At 38.8% G+C, this 15,419-nt stretch overlaps 1 long non-coding RNA gene across 4 annotated transcripts in view; it reads right to left on the bottom strand.

Annotated features, from left to right (window-relative positions):
* Positions 1-15,419, bottom strand: part of LOC140501359 (uncharacterized) — an 82,846-nt gene that overhangs the window by 28,892 nt on the left and 38,535 nt on the right. For 2 of the 4 annotated variants that reach the window (XR_011966152.1, XR_011966154.1), the window contains 2 exons: positions 12,694-12,759; positions 2,813-4,018 (listed from right to left, as the gene is read on the bottom strand). The exons of the other annotated variants lie outside the window; for them this stretch is intronic. This is a non-coding gene — a long non-coding RNA (uncharacterized lncRNA). Of the gene's footprint in view, positions 1-2,812; positions 4,019-12,693; positions 12,760-15,419 lie in introns of those variants that run through there. 4 annotated transcript variants of the gene reach the window in all.

Here is a 15,419-nt window from a genome sequence, read left to right as displayed (position 1 = left end):
ACAGATGAGTAAATTGAGGCAAGTAGAGTTAAGTGATTTGCCCAGGTTCACACAGCTAATCAATGTCTGAGGCCAGATTTGAACTCAGGAAAAATGAGTCTTCCTGACTCCAAACCCAGCACTCAAGCCACTGTACCACCTAGCTGCCCCTATCAATATTGGCTTCTGTTTGGTTTTAAAGCCCTTCACAACTTGGACTTTTCCCAGCTTTCCAGTCTTCTTACATTGAAAGTTACTCACTTCCAAATACTCTACAATCCAGTGACTCTGGCCTCCTTGCTGTTTTGTACACGACTCTCCATCTGTCAACTCTGTGTCTTTTTACTGGCTGTCCCCCATACTTGTTAAGCTCCCCATCCTTACCTTTGCATCCCTAACTTCTTGGGCTTCCTTCAAGATTTATATCTAATTCCAACTTCTGCAAAGTCCTTTCCTGGTTTCCACCACTGCTAGAGCCTTCCCTCTTTGGTTACCTCCCATTTATAGGATGTACTGGTAAATGCTTAATAACTGGTTCTTAAAGGGAGGCGGGGGAGATTAGAGGAGGAGAAACATACATGATATACTTCTAAGTTCATTCTTTGTTAACATTTTTTCCATCACTTTCTTGTCTATTCAATAAACAAAACAATACATCAAACTCCGATTTGTAGTATTTCCTGCTTTCTGAGGTGTAAAAACTCACACTGAAAACTGAATAATTGTCTTTCATACCAGTTCAAGCTTGCTCCATCACACTACTGACTGTATATACTATATGCATATGTATATGCATATACACATACATACACATATACGGCTCATTATATATATATACATATATATATACCTATATATATATACCTATACATATGTGTATGCATATATACATATATATTTGGCTTGTAAAGACCTTCACAACTTAATCCTTACCTATCTATTCATGCTTTTAATGTTTTATTAACCTCCACAGACTTAATCTGTTGACAACAGCCTTCTTGCTATTCCTTGTATATGGCTCTCCATCTCCCAACTCCACAGCTTTTCACTGGATGTCCCTCATGCCTGAAATGTGCTCTCCTCCCTCCCTCCCTCCCTCCCTCTCTCTCTCTCTCTCTCTCTCTCCCTCCCTCCTCCTACTCCTCCACTCTCTCAACCTTCTTCTTCTTTTCCTTCTTCTTCTCCTTCTTCTTCTCCTCCTCCTCCTTCTTCCTCTTCTTCTCCTTCTAATTTCTTCTCTTTCTTTCCTTTTCTTATCCTTACCTCTTTCTCCCTCTCTCCCCATACACACACTCCTCCCCTCTTTCTGCCTTCATCCCTCCTTCCGCCTTCATCCCTCCTTCCTTCTACCCTGTGACTTCCCTGGCTTCCTTCAAGATTCATCTCATATCTCACCTTCCAGAGGCCTTTCCTATTTCCCCATCTGAAATTCTCCCCCGTTCCCTACTGCTAGTGCCTTCCCTCTGAGAATACCTCCAGTTTACCTTGTATATGTCTTGTATATACATACTTGCTTGCATGTTGTCATTCCCATTATAGACTGGGAGCTCCTTGAGGGAAGGGATCAGGTATTTGGGGTTTGATTTTTGTTTTGGTTTTATGTCCTTTTAATCTTCAGTGCTTAGCACAATGCCTGGTTCATAGTGGTAGGCTCTTAATAACATCTGTTAACACCTGTTTGTTAACTGAATGACTGTTTGGAAACCTATTCTAGCAGAGCCTGCTCTCTACTAATGAAATCATAAGTGTTAGCTGGTTAGTGTGGTACCACTCCCAGAAACATACTTGCATATTAATAGGAACTTTCCAGAAAGAGAAACTTCACTTAAAGGAGTGGCCCTAATGGTGGCGATTTCAGGTACTACAGAAGTCCAGTGAAGGACCTAGCTTAGGAAAGTCAGGCAATTCAATGCCAGTTACATCCTATCTCATAGGTAGCAGCAGATTTTGCCTATGCAAGTCCCATGCCAATTGAATTGGTCCTCCTCCTTGTTTTGTCTATCCTTCCTTTCTTTTCTTCCTGAAGACTAGCCAGAGTTGAATGACTATTTCTAGTAAGAAGGAGGTTGGAGGGAAGACTCAGAAGATAAGGATCTTTGCTCTGACCAGGATGATGCAGAAAGATGGGCTCTTGGCAAGGTAAGTATACAGGGGCTTATTACAGTATCTGGGATCAGGTCAGATTCACCATAGGAACCAAAGAACCCTGCCCAGCCCAATGTGGTATAAAATATGAATTCCAGATTTCAAAATCTCTCATGAACCAACATGGTCACCCACAGAGGTTTGAGATACCTGCTCCTTGCTAAGCAGAACAAACAGCAACTTACTGAACCAGCAACTTTAAGTATCACAGCATTGGTTTGGAGAATTTTTAAGACAATTGAACTCAGTAGGCTGCAGGATGATGTCCTGGCATAGATGCCTAAGAATACAAAGAATTTCAAGTGATGACTTCTGGATGATGTCACTACTTTCTGATAAGCTGATAAGTCCTCTTGCCAGGTTGGAGAACTTTCCCACCATTGGGTGGAGGAGCTATTGAGTTAAGGGACTAGGAGGGGACATTCCTATTTCAATTACTAAGCCAACAATTCTTGGTGGGGAGGATTTGACCTAACTCAAAGGGCTGTAGTTATCCTCAAATAAACAGCATACATAAACCAACTGATAACTTTAAAGCACCTGATGTTAGTCGTTATCCCCATTCCCTTTCCCATACAGTATTTACCATACTCATCTGGATCAGAACACTCACAAACACCAAGACTGGTTTGATGAAAATGATGGGGAAATTCAGAAGCTGCTAACGAAAAATGAACACTCCACAGTATATGCCAACAGGATAGTTCATCCACCTCTAAGAAGGCAGCATTTAATTCCATCAAAAGCAAAGTACAAGCAAAGTTTAGACAGATGCAGGATTCCTGGCTCAGTAAGAAGGCAGGTGAAATTCAGTTTTATATTGATAGTAACAATCCAAAGCACTTTTATGAATCCCTGAAAGCTATTTATGGACCAAAAACCTATGGTGCATCACAACTACTCAGTGGTGATGGAGCCACATTGACTAGTGATAAGGACATGATCCTAGAGAGATGGGCTGAACGCTTCCATAGTGTTCTCAACAGACCATCATCAATCAATGCTGAGGCCATTAATTGTTTACCTCAGGTTGAAGTCAATCCCTCCTTAGCTGAACTTCCAACTGAAGAAGAGGTTTTGAGGGCTATTAGGCTTCTATCATGGGCCAAAGCACCTGGTGCTGATTTTATTCCAGCTGAGATTTGCAAGGTAGGGGGACCACTGCTCAGACAAAAATTGACTGAAATATTCCAGTTTATATGACAAGAAGAGGTTATCCCCCAGGAATTCAAGGAAGCTTCCATTATCAATCTCTATAAAGGGAAAGGGAAAGGGAATAGATTGTCCTGCAACAATCACAGTAGGGTCTCTCTCTCAGTCACTGCTGGCAAAATTCTTGCTAGAGTCCTCCTTAATAGACTGATCCTTCACCTGGAAGATGGTCATATACCTGAGAGTCAATGTGGCTTCAGAAAGAGCCAAGGAACAGTCAATATGGTGTTTGCTGCCCAACAACTCCAGAAGAAATGCCAGGAGCACAATAGAGGTCTGTACACAACATTTGCAGATCTGACCAAAGAATTTGACACTGTTAGTCTTGAGGGTTTATGGAAAAGTATATCAAAATTTGGTTGCCTGGAGAAGTTCATCAGTATTGTACGTCAATTTCATGTTGGCATGTTTGCCTGGGTTCTAGATAGTGGACAATGCTCTTATGTCTTCCCAGTCACCAATGGAGTGAAACAAGGCTATGTGCTTGCTCCCATGCTTTTTTAGCATGATGTTTTCAGCCATGTTATCAAATGCTTTCAATGAGGATGAACACAGCGTTAAGGTCAACTACCGTACTGATGGTAAGTTCTTCAATTTGAAAAAGCCAAGACCAAAGTGGAGGGAGTGTTGGTGCATGATTTTCTGTTTGCAGATGATTATGCACTCAATGCATCCTCTGAAGCTGAAATGCAACAAAGTATAGATCAATTCTCTGCTGCCTGTGCTAATTTTGGCCTAATAATTAACACCAGGAAAACACAGGTGCTCCATCAGCCACCACCACACCATCCATATGTGGAACCATCAGTTACAACAAATGGAGAAGTTTTGAATGCTGTGGATAAGTTCACTTACCTTGGCAGTGTACTTTCCAGGGATGTACACATTGACAATGAGGTTGAGGAATGCATTGCCAGAGCTAGTTCAGTGATTGGGAGGTTTCAAAGAAAAGTTTGGGGGAGATGAGGTATTAGATTGACTATCAAACTGAAGGTCTACAGAGTCATTGTGCTGACCTCATTGTTATATGCTGGTGAAACATGAACAGTCTACCAGCACCATGCCAGGAAACTGAATCATTTCCACTTCAACTGTCTTAGGAAGATTCTGAGGACCACCTGGCAGGATAAGGTACCAGACACTGAAGTCCTTGCTCAAGCTGAACTGCCAAGTATTCAAACTATGCTTCAGAGAGCACAACTCTGATGGGCTGGCCACGTTGTTCGAATGCAAAATGTACACTTGCCAAAAAACTATTTTATAGAGAACACACATGGGGCAGGCAATCACATGGTGACCAGAAGAAGTGATACAAGGACACTCTCAAGGTCTCTCTCAAGGACTTTGGATTTGACTGTGCAACATGGGAGACACTGGCACAGGACCGCTCAGCATGGTGTGCCCACATCAGAAAGGGTGCTGTGCTCTACAAAGTAAATGCAGGATGCTCAAATTTGGGATATCCGTCCCAAATATTCACATGGACTATCTGTGCCCAACCTGTGGTACAGCATTCCGAGCTCATAGTGGTCTGATCAGCCACAGTCGGACACACTGAAATTTCACTTTATCATGGTGATGTCATCTTGGTCCTTTTTGAAGATGAAGGACAACAGCCAACTTCCTAGGTATGGGTGACTAGTTTTCCTTTTCTCATTTCTCCTAGTCACAAGGCTTAAAGTAAACGAATTAATCATAAGAAGGGAGGGAAGATGTATTTGTTAAATACCTACTATGTGCTAGGCCCTGTGACAAGTTCTTTACAAATATTATCTCACTTGATAATTATCTTAGAGATTCAAATTTCTTGGTTTTCCTGCCACCTTCCCATTACTTCTGTCATTTCTGAGATATACCTCTGAGGAAGGTGAATATCACACCCTGATCAAATGGGCCAGATGTCTAAGACTATAGTTCCTTTTTCGTTAAGGTTATTACTTTGACAGATCAGGGACTATTGTAGGTATAATTTATTTACATTTAGATTTTTAAAATTCAATTTATTTAATAAAATTTTGTTGATGTCTTTTCTTTTTCTACCACCTACATTCCCCATTGTTTTGCCCTATCTTCTCCACAAGAACCATGCTTTATAATAAAGTTTAAAATTTTTTTTAATATTCAAAACTAGCCAATATATACAAAATGTCTAATCCTATATCTATGCAGCATTCCTCAGCTGTGGACACCTAGCTCTGCAAAGAAAACAGAGGAGTTATTTTCTCATATTTCTTCTTTGAGGACAAACATCATTATAATTCCATAGCAGTTTCCATTGTTTTATTGTTATCTTTTTTCTTGTTGTTCTTTTCATTTACCTACTTGAGAACACTGTATATATTGTTTTCCTAATTTTTATTACTTAATTTGCATTAGTTCATAGAAGTCTTTCCAAGCTTCTCTGTATTGATCATACTCATCATTTCTTACAGCTCAGTAATATTCCTGTTACATTCATTTGCCACAATTTGTTTAACATTTCCCTCTCCCTGATGGACTCTGTTGCTATTCCTGGGGAAAGGAGGCTAAGTATGGGTTAAATGATAGCATATGTAGGTGACTATGTAAAGGTTTGAATGGCCAAACCTCAAGAGTAGTCATTAGTGGATTGATTTTACCTTGTAAGGAAATCTCCCATGGAGCACCCCAATATCTGTCCTTGGCCCTATTCTGTTTAACATTTTTATTGGTGATTTGGACGAAGGTGTAACTGTTAGGCTTATCAAATCTGCAGATGATACCAAGGTGGAAAAGATAGTTAACACCAGGCTTGAGAGAATCAGCCTCCCAAAAGAAGTTGACTAACTAGAACATGGGGCTGAATCTCCTCAAGTGAAACTTAGTAGGAATGAATGTCTTGAGTTTAAAGAATCAATTTCACAAGGACAAGATGGGGGAAGTGTGGCTAGACAGAAGTTTGTCTGATAAAGATCTAGAGGTTTTAGTGGACCTCATGATCCATATAGGTCAACGGTGTGACATAACAGCTGAAAAAGCTAGTAACACTTTAGGTTGAGTTAAGAGAAACGGTGTCCAGGATTAGGGAGGCAATATCATGGGTATGCTTTACTTAACTGTTTGTTGATTGATTTATTCTTCTTTGGTCAGACTAATGGGCTCAGTTTTAAGTACCACATCTTATGAAGAATACTGATAAGCTGGAGAGCTTATTAGAAAGTAGATGACCAGGATGTAATAATCCATTCCAGGAACTACTGCATGCCCCTTCACTGAAGTCTTTAAGTAACAACTGAAACCCCACTTGTCAGGAGCTCGTTGAATTCTGAAGTCCCTTTCCACTATGAGATTCTATGATTCTAAAATGTGACTATTCCATGATGTAGGGTTTCAGGTATTTTCCTGTGCTATCCAACCTCTGCAAATTGTCTTGGCTGAAATGAGTCAAAACTTTTATTAATAAAATGTGTGGTGATGGTAAAAATCCTTTTTTCTCATATTTCTCATACTCAAATAATTCACTCTCATATAACTATTTTCTTTATAGAAACCCTATGCACAGACATCATTTCTCTAATGTTTAAATGAGGAAACTAAAGCTTTAGGAAGTAAACTCCCTTATATGTGGTCATGTAAAGGAAAGAGTTGCTTGCTTAGTTTACTGTCAGTCTACTAAACCAATGGTTTCCAACCTGCGGACTGTTTACCTCTGGGGTACTGCAGAGTTATTGTAAGAGGTCCATGTCAAGTCATGTATTTTTTTCATGAAAAAAAAATCATTGATGTTTGTTTTTAATACCAATCAATTCCTGATATCCAGCCGCAACATTAAACCCTCCCTTGTTACAATGAACAACAGCTAAGCAAAACCAGATAATAGAGATCCCATCAGACATCATATACCACATTTCAGGGCTGTAATCCCTCACCTCTCTACAAAGAGAACAACAATAAAGAGATCATCATTCATCCTCTGTTCTCTGGGTCTGAGATTGGTTATTATAATTAATTAAGAGGTTGATTTCTTTTGAGTTTTATTTTATGTTTATTTTAGTCATTTGTACAAATTGTCCTTCTGGATCTACTTAGCTCTCTTTGAATTCTTTATATTAGTCATTTCTTAGAATACTATCTTGCATTGCATTCATACCTACAATTCATTCAATAATTCTCCAATATGCATTTTGTTTTCATTTTGATTTTTGCTAAAACAAAAATTTCTGCTACCAAATATAAATTTTCTCAACCAAAAGATTTTTAACAGCACAACTACTATTATCTGAAGGGCAGACATTTTTTATATAAAAAAGAGGTCCACTTTTCCCTGTTCTGGACTATAAAGTTCATGAAAGTAAGAATTATATCTTTTGATAGCTGTTCATTGAATTGCTACAACTGGATCTACCAATTTGTGTCAGTGAATCATAGGTAATATTTCTATTACACTTTACATTTGTCTGGATATCTCCATCTGGATATCCTTTAGGCATCTCAGACTCTACATGTTCAAAACAGAATTCATTATCTTTCCTCCTAAATCTACTCTCCTCCTTAGCTCCCCTTTTTCTGCTTAGGATGCCACTGTTCTGCTAGTCACCCTATATTCACTGCCTAGAGTCTTTGATTCTTGACCATTTCCAACCCTTCAAATCCAATCAGTTGCTAACTTTTGTCAATTCTGCCTCTGTAACATCTCTTGCATTCATCTTCTCCCTCCCCTCACATATCTATTACCCTAGTTCAAATCCTCATCATTTCACCTGGACTATTGCAAAAACTGCCTAATTAACGAATCTTCCAACTTCCAATCTCTCCCATCTCTAAACCAGCCTCCAAACAGTTGCAAAGTAAATAGTACAAAGCAGAGAGTACATTATGTCTCTCTCCTTCTCAAGAAGCTTTAGGGTGTCCCTCCCCCATTGCCTCTAGGACAAAATACAAACCCCTCTGTTTGGCATTTAAAGCCCTTTAACAATCTGGCTCCAGCCTATCTTTCTAAACTGATTTCACATTACTCCCCCTCACATACTCTACATTCCAACCAAACTGGTCTGTTCCTTCATACACAGCATTCCATCTCCTGCCTACATGCCTTTGCATAGGCTGTCCCTCATGCCTGGAATGCTCTTCCTCCTCACCTTCAACTTTTAGAATTTCTAAATCCTTAGGTGCCACCTCACACATGAGGCCTTTCCTTATCATCCCAGTTGTTAGGGTTTCTCACACACACATATACAACCAAAATTATATTTCATTTGCTTGGATGTATGTGTATGTATGTATGTATGTATGTGTATATACCTACCCATACACATATGTATGTAGCTATCCATGTACATATTGCTTCCCTACAGGAAAATGAAAGTATAAGCACCTTAAGAACAGGAAATGTTTTGTTTTGTTTTTTCTTTGTATTCACAGAGCCCAGCACAGTACCTGGCACCTAGTAATTTCTTAATAGGTTCCTACTGAATCAAATCAAGTGAGAAAAATTTTTTGTAATTCTTAAAAGGACAGTATACATGCTGGTAATTATTGCCATATCATTTGATCCTTATAACAATGTGTGAAGCCAATGGTGCAGGTATCACTAAGAACCACATTGCACAAAGGAAGACTGAGGCGTAGAGGTTCTGGTCTTATAGTCAGTCAGGGACAGAGCTGGGATTCAAACCCAGGTCATTTGATTCCAAATGCAGCGTTCTTTCCAACACAGCTGCTTTCGTTACAAGTTATTTGCTTTTTAATCCTTTAGGACATGTTTTTCCAGGAGCTCTTTCCCTGACAATTATAGCCACCAAGTTGTCATGCTGGAAACCAGAATGAAACATCAAATTTCCACTGAGGCTATAGTGAAACATGAGTCAAGCAACCAGACACGAGTATATAGTGGACACGTAAACCCCACTTGACCAGCCAAAGCTCACTGACTTTCCATAATATTTTAAACCTGTGCTTGGCATCTGAAGATGTCCTATTTATAGTTTTACGTGCAACCTAATATTGCTCCAGTCTCCAATAGGGATACTTCTATTAAATGTCAGCAGATTATTTACTATGGTAAACTAATTAGTTACATAAATGCTTCCATTTTCGGGGAGAGTGAGGAAGAGACTGTTAATGCTTCTTGGATTACCCAAGCATTATAGTTGTTTGAAGTTCTTTTACATTTAAGATACTTATTACAAGATGGCATAACTTTGAACACTTGGAAGAGCCACTGTTTGAGAGAAGAGAGGAAGATTTTTTTCTTCTTAGTCACATGTTGATATCTGTGGAAAGTCGTAAGGATTCTTGACTTGCAGTGGAAGGGACTGGATTCAAGTCTCAGCTTCACTCCTAACTAGTGACTTAGGCAACTTAAACCTTTTTGAGATTCCTTTTCCTCCTCTATAAAATGCAGATAACTAGACGTACCAGTTCTCTCAAAAGGGTTGTTGAGAGGATCAAAAAAGAATTTTATGTAAAATACTTTACTATCATAAAGTTCTACATATGGATATTAAGTTCAGAATTGAGATTGAATTGGCACAATACAATACAAAAATAGCATTCAATATCAAAATCATAGTATGAAATCTGGAAACATCTAATATGAATTGTTATCTATATTATTCCTAATGCTGACCGAACTAGTAAGTATGTGTGTGTGTGTGTGTGTATTATGTATATATATGCACTGAATCTTTAAAGCTGGATTTAGATTGTGAAAGACTTTAAATACCAAACAAAAGAGTTTGAATTTTATCCTACAGGTAGTTAGGAGCCACTGAAACTTTTTGAGCAAGGGAGAAGCTTAGGCCACCCCTCACTTATGGAATAATAATTTGGCAGCTATGTGGAGGGTAAATTGGAGAAGGGAGAGACAAGGTCTGGAATCTAATGGAAAAGCTATTACAGGAGGTAAGAAGGTACTACATTAGGTTGTGATGTGAGTAGACAGAAGGGAACAAATATGAGAAATATTGATGAGGTAAAATCAGCAAGACTTGGTAACTGATTAGATGGGGGTGCGAGGACATGCGGAAAAGGAAGACATTGTGGATGATTTTTAGGTTTCAAACACACGTAATTGAAAAGATATTGATGCCCTTGTCAAAAATAAGAAAGTTCGAGGGAAGAGTGGGTTTAGGGAGAAAGATAATTAGATCTGATTTGGACGGATTGAATTTGAGACATCTATGTGACAGCCAGAGATGGTCTAGCAGGCAATTGGAGCTCAGGAGAGAGATGAAGACTACACTGAGACCACTATGGACACACTCTTGTCTCCACCCACCCAGATCATAACTAGTATAGCCAAGTGGCAGTAAGGCCCTCCACCACCGGGGATGGTCTCCTCTTTGCCCTCCCTTCTCCCCCTGCTATGGGGGAGCAGACCCCATCAGGCAGCTATTTGGGAAGAGTGGCACTCAAATCCTTCTGGTGAGGTAGAGGAACACCAAGCCTTACCATCCCTCTTACCACTGTATCCTAAGATTGGCTTACAATTTCCCTGCCTCAAACCACCCTTCCCCCTTAAGAGCACTGTCAGCTAACCTACTAATACAACCCAAAGGACCCTGGGCTTTGCCATCTATCCTGCAACTGGACATTCTTTGATGTTTTGTCTTCTCCCACTTAGAACTCTTTGAGAATGGGAGCTGCCTCAATTTTTCTATTTGTATCCCCAATACTTAGCAGTATTTAGCACATTGTTGTTGTCCAGTCATTTCAATCATGTCCAACTCTTCATGACCCCATTTGGTGTTTTCTTGGCAAGAGTGATTTGCCATATCCTTCTCCAGCTCATTTTAGAGATAGAGAAACTGAGGCAAAGAGGGTTAAGTGGCTTACTCAGGATCACACAGCTAGGAAGTGTCTGAGGCCAGATTTGAATTCAGGGAGATGAGTCTTCCTGACTTCAGGCCCAACACTCTATCCACTACACCACATACTGCCTTGGAACATATTTAATAATCATTTTTTCATTCATTAATTCATTCATGAAAACTGAGTATATAGATATGGAAAATCATAGATGATAGTTGAATTTATGGAAGATAATGAGATCACTAAGAGAAATAGAAAGTATAAAGCAGAGATCCTTAACCTGGCATCCATACATCCTCAAGGGATCCCTAAATATATTTCAGGGTCTGTGAACTTGGTGGGAAAAAAATCACATCTTTAATTTTACTGATCATTAACTGAGATGTTATATGTCCTTCAATTATGGATTTAGACAATAAACTACAAAAGCATTAGTGGTACCTATGACTTGGTCACCAATAGAAATCACATATATTGTCATATCATGGTATAACTGAAAATCAATTAGATATTACATGCCTGTTTCCCTGTCAAAAATCATCTGCCAGTTTGCAGTTCTTATTAAAGCTAAACAATAGCCTTCACACTCTGTCTATAAAAAATAAACTTTAACTTCACCTTTTTTCGTATTTTAAAGATACTGTTTTATTATACAATGTATTGATAGTCACATAGATTGCTATATCATAAATGTGTCTTTTCATACTAAAAACCATAGTTCAGTATAACAAGCCTCCTTTGTAATCCTATGCATTTTATTTATACTGCTAAACACAGTATTCTGAGAAGGGATCCATACGTGTCACTAGACTGGCAAAGAGCTCCATGACACAAAAAAAGATTAAGAATCTCTGGCATATAGAAAAGAAAAGGACCCAGAATGGAGCTCTAAGTTACATCTATGTATAAGTTATAGGGCATGGTGAAGGATCCTGCAAAGGACACCAAGATGGATGGGTCATACAGGTGGGAAGAAAATGACAGCAAAGCAGCATCACAAAGCACCCAGAAATAGGAGATGTCAGCACTATCAAATATTGCCAAGGCATGAGAATTAATAAGAGGCGTTTGGATTTAACAAGGAAGAAATCATTGAGGAGTCTGGAAAAAGCAGGTGCAGTCAAATGACAGGAATGAAAGAGACGCTGCAAGGGTTCAACAAGTGAATGGGAGGCAACAGAATAAGGTGGATCATAAACATAAGTTTATACTAGGAACAAAGAGGCCTGGCCTTAGAGGCAAAAGGAAGTGCCTGATATTGGAGGGACAGACTGGATTCAAGTTCAGCACAGAATTTAGCATAAAACCTTCCGTTTCTTGGGGAAATATATGTGTGTGTCTGAGTGTGTGCATGTGTGTGTGTGTGTGTGTGCGCGTGTATGTGTGTGTGTGTGTGTGTGTGTGTGTGTGTTCATGCTCTGGTATGGGAAAGTACCTTTCATCTTTCCCTAAATCTGCTATTGCTAAAACAATCCCTAATCCTGCTGCCAGTAGTATGCTTAGAGGAAACCACCATCTCTAAGGACCAGTAGACAGCAGGTTCCCTGGCTCGTGGTACATTAAATTATCAAGTGTAGGTATACTCACCGTACCAAAAGAAAAGCGAGCCAACAACAACAAAAAACTTCCTTTACAAATTCTGTTCCAAGAGCACTGGAAATGGGAAGGAAAAAAAAAGTGTCTGGGGGTAAACACAGAAATAAAAGCCAAGAAATCAAAAAGCTATAGGCAACTTGCCAATCCTATTCATCGTGAATTCCCAGGAATCACATCATAAATCAGATCATGTATACAGTGGGTCGTATTTTCTCATGAGAAAATAGTTATAATTAGCATTTGCATCTCTTACCAGTGACTCAACATTAATTACATCATAGCTCTGACCAATATTTTATAAAAGCAAATCTCCTTTTCCATAGTCATTGACAAGTCACATTGTGCTAAAGTCTTATAAAATAATCATAAATAATACCCTATACTTTATTTTTAACTTTAATCAATGGAGATTTTTTACATTACAAAAATTTATAGAATACCTCTGCTCTGTGAGAGCTCTCTTACATCCAAGTAAAACAATAAGCAAAACTAATAATACTCTGACCCCATCTGAAAGTGCATGTAACATTCCACATCTGTAGCACCTTCCCACCTCTCTATTTTTTTAAATTAAAAGAAATCTATTTTCTCTCCCTCCCACTCCCATGCCTTTAAAAATAAGGAAATAAAAACAAATGTCTTATAACAAATATGTAAAGTTAAGCAAAATAAATTCCCTCGTGGCTACGTGTGTGTATCACGTTTCATTCTGTACTCTAAATCTATCACCTCTCTGTCATGGGTAGAAGGCTTCCTCATCAGTCCTCTGATGGTCATGAATGGCCATTGAATTGGTCATAGTTCTTGCACTCTCAAAGTTGTTTTGTTTTTTCTTTACAGTGTTGTTTTTATTGTATAGATTGTCCTACTGGTTCTGCTCATTTCATTCTTCATCAATTTAAAAGTTTTCAAAATTGTTTATTTTTTTATGTTAATGTTATGGTATAAATTGTTTTTTTGCTTCTGTTAATTCTCCATCAATTTATACCAGCCTTTCTATGTTTTTTTAAAAATAATTTCTACAATTCTTAGAGAACAATAGCATTCTATTACATCCATATGCCACAACTTATCAAATAATTTCTCAGTTGGTAGGCATCTTCTTAGTATTCAGGTTTTTGTCCCCAGAAAAAGAGCTACTACAAATATTTTTGTACATGGAGGACTTCTTCCTCTTCCACTGTTATCTTTTAGTTATTGGTCCTGCAGTGGTATAGCTAGGTCAAAGGCACATAATATTTAGTAATTTTTTGCGTATAATTCCATTTTTGTGTATAATTCCATAGAGAATTTCCTTGGGGGAAAGTTAAGCGGACTGTGTGTTTCAGAGGCAGTGTCTGAATTCAGGTTTTACTGATTCCAAAGCCAGCCTTATACCCCCTAACCCCCTCACCCACTCATCCAGACAACTAGCTGCAAAGCTAGCTCAACCCATCTCTTCCTTATCTCCCTTCCTTGCTACGCACTTTGCTACTAGAATCTTACAGGTCCTGCTGCTGTCAGGACTTTGCCATGTCTCTCCTAGATTTATTGCAATAACTTACTAACTGATCTCCTTGGCTGTAGTCTCTCTGCTCTCCAATCTGCACAGTGACCTAAATAATTTTCCTAAGACACCTGACATAAGATATACAACTAAGATATACAATGATAGATATAGATATATCATTCTCTTACTGAAAAACCTTCAGAGACTCTCTATTGTTTATAGGATAAATCCTAAGGCAAACAAATAAATGTCTTCAGAATATGCCTCTAACCAACCTTTTGAGCTTCATTGTTCATGACTACTCTTCAGACATGCTATGTTCCTAGCAAGTTCCTTGAACTCATCAAGCTTTCTCTCAATGATATGAGTTCACTCACACCAACTCTAACACACACACATACACACACACACCACACACACACACACACACACACTGCATTCCCTCTTCATCTCAGACTGTAAAGAAGCTTTCAAGGCCTCTCAGGTGGCACCAGCTCTATGAAATCTTTCCTGATTCCCCCAGTTCTTCATACTCCCTCCTTCCTCAAATTTTCTTTTTATTTACTTATCTGCATACCTATTTTATCCACCTCTTCAATAAAGTATTGAAGACTTGTCTTCACTGAAGACAAGTATTGTTTCATTTTTTTTCTCTTTATGTTACCAGTGTCTATCATAGTGCCTGAAACTTTGTTTTTGTCTATATCTATCCTTGGTTTGGGAAGTGGAAATTCTCTTAGCTTCAGCAACTGTTATGAATCTGTAGTTTTAGAGAGTTGACTGAGGCACTGAGACATTAAATGACTTTCCAAGGGTCACCTCGCCAGTATGCATCAGCAGTAGGACTTGAACTCAGGTCTTCCTAATTCTGGCTGACTGTCTATTCATTAGGCCATGATCCTTCATCCAATTTAGGTACTTAATAAATGTCTGTTGAATAATTGAATTGAATTGAATTTACCAAAATCTCAGTGTCAACAAGTCTCTAGGAAGATCAGTTTTGTAGCTTGGTTTTAATCTGTAGAGGATCACTCAAGATTATGTGCCAAATGCCCTTCCTAGTACAGCGTTTGTACAAATTAGTAGGACTTCCCATGGAATTGAACTAGAACTAGAACAATCAAAACAACAGGTGTGGTATACTAGCGAGAACACTGGATTTTATAAAGAAGGCCTGGGTTTGTGACTCTGCCAGTGATTACTAGTGCAGACTAAAACAACTGAACTA

Source organism: Notamacropus eugenii, chromosome 4, assembly GCF_028372415.1.
Source record: "Notamacropus eugenii isolate mMacEug1 chromosome 4, mMacEug1.pri_v2, whole genome shotgun sequence".
Lineage (NCBI taxonomy): Eukaryota > Metazoa > Chordata > Mammalia > Diprotodontia > Macropodidae > Notamacropus > Notamacropus eugenii.
This window is presented reverse-complemented; position numbering and strand designations above follow the sequence as displayed.